This window comes from Macrotis lagotis, chromosome 8 (genome assembly GCF_037893015.1).
Source record: "Macrotis lagotis isolate mMagLag1 chromosome 8, bilby.v1.9.chrom.fasta, whole genome shotgun sequence".
NCBI classification, from domain to species: domain Eukaryota; kingdom Metazoa; phylum Chordata; class Mammalia; order Peramelemorphia; family Peramelidae; genus Macrotis; species Macrotis lagotis.
In genome coordinates, this window is record NC_133665.1 from 89890298 (window position 1) to 89896363 (window position 6066).

Below are 6066 nucleotides of genomic sequence, written 5' to 3' on the forward strand. Positions count from 1 at the left end.
AATTTACTAAAAAAGAAAATGGCAAATGACTCCAATATCTTTGTCAAGATAACCCCATGGACAGTGTTAATGTGCTATAATCCACAGGATCACATATAATTAGATACAACTGAGCAACCAAACAATAACAAAGGGCTAGGACATCATGTTCTCCTCTCCCTTATTAATGATATTCCAAGATTCCATCTCACCTCCAGGATCAAATATTAAACCCTTTTATATGTAAATTTAAGCCCTATTCCTTGGCCCCTTCCTATCTTGTAATTTTCTTCTCACATTTCAGTCTCCTCCAGGAACTCTTTGATCCTGTGTCACTGTCTTTTGCCCAAAGTTTTTGATTTCTCCATGTAATCTAGAACATATATAGTATAAAACACATTCATCAACGGAGCTGAAAGAAGACTATTAGGACCATGCTTCTGGCATAGTATAAGTAGTGGTCAAACATTGTTTTCTGTGGGGAATACTTCTGAATTCCTGACAACCAACCTAGAAATAATTTTTTAGAAAACAATTCCTGTGTCCATGTGTCCATATATGGGTTGAGATTTATGTTGTACAGAATCAATTTTTTAAATTAGAAAGACAATTGAAAGATGAAGCATATAACATAAAATAAACATTATTTTAATATATTATAGATGTTAAACTGAACATTAATTCTGTTCTTTAGTTATATAGTCTGTTGCCTTATTTTGAAGGTAAGTGGCACCTTTGTTTCATGGTTTCCTTTCTGCAATTAGCTTGTTACTTCTCAGTCTTTTAAAATTCCATGACGCACCTAGGAGAGACTATGTACTTAATGGAAATTGCCAGGGGGTGCTTTCTGAAGAAGGTAAGGTTTAGACTCTGGTTTGTGGCATATTGGAAAGAGTGAACTTGTATTGCTCTGATCAACTATGGTTGGATGCACTGTAAGACTCTAACATAGTGACTGAAATCGTTTTGGTCCTCTTTGAGAAGGACCATAACTAACCAACCAACCACTGGTTTCTCCATTCAGAATCAACTCTACTTCCTAAAATTCCTAACAAGGAAAATTTTCCCCAAATTAAGATCTTCATCCCCCCACCCCCTAATCCCTGTCTAGTATTTATTTCCATTATTTGCTTGTTATCTCAATCTCGAGGTTCCATTTTCATTTCAAACAGCATATTCAAAATTGAACTCATCATCTTCCCTTCTGCTTTTCCCTGTTTGGGTTCCTTGCCTCTGTTGATGGTATCATGATTCTTCCAATCAATCAGGCTCAAAACCTGAATCACCTTCACACTATTCCCTCATTTATTCCTTCTTCCCACCAAATACAACTCCTATCCAATCCTTTGGAAAATTGTTACTTTTACCCTTCTAATATCCTTTTCTACTACTCTTTTATCCCTACTCTCATTGTCACTACCTAACTGCCTTGTATAATTTCTACTTTATTTTAACGCTATTGTCTATATAATTTCCCTGATATTTCCCTGTGACTATGTCTGCTTCTCTGCTCAAAAAACCTTCCTTGATTCTTTATTAGTTATAAAGTAAAAACTTCTTATGCAAGGAATCTAGTTTCATACTTTGCCTTATCAATTTTTATTTCATATTCATTTAGCACAGTCAAATTGTGACTCATCTGTCCCTGTATTCATCTGATTTTCTATCATTTCTATTCTCCTTGGATTGAATGTTTTAGTTCTATTTCTATATGTAACAGCTAATGTCTCCAACTTGAGCCATCTCTTCCATGACTTCTTCCCTAATTTTCCTAAATTAGTTAAGTCTCCCCAGACCTCAAATTAAGGTTATACCTGAGAAATGGCATGCTGAGTAAGAGACTAAACTTGATTTCAGGAGAACTGGGCTCAATTCTTATCTTCAACATTTATTAATAGAATTACTGTGAATAAATCACCTAACTTCTCTGTTCTATCATCTCTAAAATGGGGGTAACATTTCCTATGCAACTATATTTCAGGGTTTTTTGGTACTCAAAGGAAATGATATGTTAAGTGTTATACCGACCCTAGAAATCATCTGTTCCATCAAATAATATTTATGTAATGTGGCATTCCATAGAGTAGTGTTTATTCTTTGAGGGTAGACCTGGGTCATTCTTCATCTTTCTCCCCTCCACATGAACACATAAAATAATTGTTTTCACATAGAATTCCCTGAATAAATAATTTGTTGAATTGAATTAAATTAAATGGGTTTTACGTGAGAAACCCTAGATTTGACTCCCTTTTCAACCATTTAATAACTGTATAACTTTGAACTAGTCACTTAAACCTTCTAAGTCACAGTTTCCTCATCTATAAAATAGGACTAACAATACTTCACAATTTTGTGGTAAGAGTTCAATGAGATTATGGGAGGGAATGTAATTTACAATCTTGGAGCACCACATAAATATAACCTATTATTGTCATTATTATTAATAGACTCATTCCTCAGCCACTCCCTTAGAGTTCAGAGTGTAAGCTTTGGTAAATCCTGTAGAGGGAAAAGCATTCAGGTGCAGCCCAAAGATGGTCTGTCATTGGAACACCAGTCCAGTTCATCTTTTTCTTTTTTTGGTTTTTGCAAGGTAATGTGGTTAAGTGACTTGCCCAAGCTCATACAGCTAAGTAACTATTAATAGTCTGAGGTCCAATTGGACTCCAGGACTGGTGCTCTATCCATTGTGCCACCTAGCTGCCCCAAACCTAGTTTATCTTAAGGTGTTTGGCCACCTGGTGATCAAGTACACTCTCTAAGATATAGAGAGGTTGTGATCTGTGGGAGAAGAGAGTGGATTAACCCACATAGATTAAGTCACAGATACTTAAAATATTCAATTTTTAATTTTTATTATTTGACTGAGGTAATAAAGAGAAGAACACCCAGTGAGGTATCATAATATATAATATTTTGGATTTTTTAGAGAAGTTCACTTATGTTCAAGACAGGCCTCCAGTTGAGGAAGTTAGTTAAACAGAAAGGAAGGGAAAGATAAGGAGACAAAGAGAAATCATACATGGGCAGGATCCACATAATAAGGTTGGTTAAGCATATCAGGAGTTAGAAATTTAGGGAAAGTCCATGTTTTTATACTATATAAGTTGGGTCATTTTCAACACACTAATTAGGAAATCTTGACTTAGAAGTTTCAAAAATATGCAAAGTGCTCCTGCTCTGTGAAAAGATAATTATATTTTTACTGGTGAAAACTAAGAAAACTAAGACTTGTCTCCCAGGCTTTGAAATGTATATATCATTTTGTATATATCATACTTGTTTTGCATATATCATACTTGTTTCATTCACTCTTAGACAAAAGGGATTGCAGTTCATCTTCATTCAAACATAGTATACTAATCATTATCAGGAAGTAATAATAAAGATTTGATTTTAAATCACAAATAATTTAAAGATTTTATTTTAAAAATTCAAACACTGGCAAAAACCCAAAGTATTTTGTCAACTCATTTAAAAATACTTTTGTGACCTTTATCTGTAAAAAATTTGTAGTTTGTTTCATTATTACCTTGCTTATCTGTAGATAATATCTTTGTCAATTAAAGTCATCCTTAGAATTATTCTTATAATTTTTATGATGTTTTATTTTGTGCTTTGAAGAATATGTTTATTGTGATGAAAAACAATAAAAACTGAATAGTGGCAATTCAATTAATCGAAGTCAATACAACTCAACCAAAATCTTAAAATCAACACATCCCAAACTGAATTCACCTTTCACTTGAGACTCCCCCTGTTCCTAATTTCTCTCTTCCTTTTAAGGGTACTGCTATTCTTGTCACCTAATCTTGAAACCCAGGTGTCATTTTTCTCTCTCCTCTATCTCTGTCTGGATAAAAGCACAAGTTTAATCATATACTTCAATCCCTACTCCATTCAAAAAACTCCAGTGGTTCCCTATTTTCTTCAGAATCAAACACAAAATCCTTTGTCTGGCTTTTGGAGTCATTCATCTCCCTTTTTAGTAATCTCAAATCTTATTCTCTCTTCAGTGAAACTATCTTCCTTATTGTTCCTCACACAAATATATACTCAGTCCATTTTCCCTGACTTTCTTCCACGCCCAGAATTCCTCACACACCTAGATTCCTTGAATTCTTTCATGATTCAGTTAAAAATGTCAATTTTTATAAGAAATCATTCTTAATTTCCTTTATTAATAATGCTTTTCTTTTAAGATTACCTAATATCTTATCTATATACCTTTTTTCTTTGTATAGTCAAACATCGTTGCATGCTGTCTTCTCTTCTAGATTGTAAATTCCCCAAAAGTAGGGAGTTTTCTCTTTCTTTCTTTCTATGATTAGCACATTACTTGTCAATAATAGGTACTTTATGAATGCTTCTTGATTTTACTTTTGACTCTTCATTTCAATGCCAAATAATTAGTTATCCTTTGACAAGGTGAATTTTCATGATAGTCATTTCAGGAAAAAAATACTTCCTATATTATGGTCAGTGGTTAACATTATTATTAACTAAATATGATTCTGAGTAGGAGTAATTTCCTGAATCAACTATCATTGCATATAGCCAGATCACTACTTGATTTAAAATAAGAAAAAAATTCAATAATAAATTAGAGGAGAGAATGAAAGCAAGAAGATATGCCATGTGACTGACATAACTTCTATTTGACCTATTTAAACAGTCTGATGCTGAATAGTTGGAAATAGATAAAAGTACAGATATTGGCATATACTATGATATTGGCATATCATATCCAAGGAACTTTTTAATCAATATCAGATAATTGTCACAAGGGCAGATGTAAAAGAGCCCAGAAACTATCATCTCCAGTATTTTTTTTTCTCCTTAAAACTTAAAGAGATGGGAGGACAACAAAAATTTAGAATTTGAAATAATTTTAAAAAGTTTATGAAAGAAGACAATAGAGCATGATCAGAGAAGAGCCATAAAGAATATTTGAGAGAAAAACAGATTTTTAGAGTTTGGTGACAGAAGTAAGCCTAAAGACTTTTAAGAAACAAAAAGATAAAAAGCAAAAAAACAAACAAAGCCTGTAAGGAGTATTATAACAAATTTTTTTCCCATTAGTAGCAGTTGAACTACCAGTATATGTGGAAATTAATATTGTAGACTGATGTGTTACATTATCAAATGAGATAATATTTATAAAGCACTTAGCAGAGTACTTAATAAATTCTTATTTCACTTCCCTTTTCTCCTTGCCCCACTCCCATGCATGGAGAAGTAGAAACAGTATTCAAAATAACAAAGTTAAGAAGAATAGCAAGAATACTCAGGAAAGTTTCCAATTAAATTTATTATTGCTATTTCACAATTTCAAGACACCTCTCTGCTTCCTGTCTCTTGCCAAAAAACAGGAAGTACATGAAATTTCCAGCAAGCTCTAAATTCATCCCCTTCATAAGTCTTCCAATCCCCTCCCTATCTAGTACTTCCTAACATTCTCTGCCTTCATTGGTTTGGGATAATTTGAGATGAGTGTATGTCTTTTACTAGTTAACTCTCAGAAAAATTGCACAATTTTCATATTTTCAGATAAGTTATGAAAGCCTGGACAGTACCATTTAATTTAAGTATGCTGTCTATTTTTCTTAAAATAACTCATTAAAAAAATTCAGGTGAGATAGTCCCACCACAAACCACTAAAGTCAATCTGAGAAAATAGAATTAATTTATCAGTCAGTTAGTCAATGTAGTCTTGATTGCATGAAGGGGAAAAAATATAGGCTTTGGAATTAAAGATTTTTCTTAACTTCAAATCTTGGTTTTTCTATTCATTGCTACCCATGAGACCTTGGATAACTCTCTTTACCTGGTTTCTCCATGTTAAGATGAGAGTGGTAAAATTCCTAATTCCTAATCATTTCTGTTCACTGATATTTGCCACCAAAAAAAGAAAAAAAACTTATAAGGAATTGTGTTAACACTTTAAAATTGTCATATTTTATTACTGGTAGTAATTCTATTGAAATTACAACATGCAAAACTTCTGATTAACTTAGTCAATAAAGTGACAATGTCTCTACAAATGCAGTTGCAAATCTTTTGTGAAATCTCCTTTAGTTGTCTTTT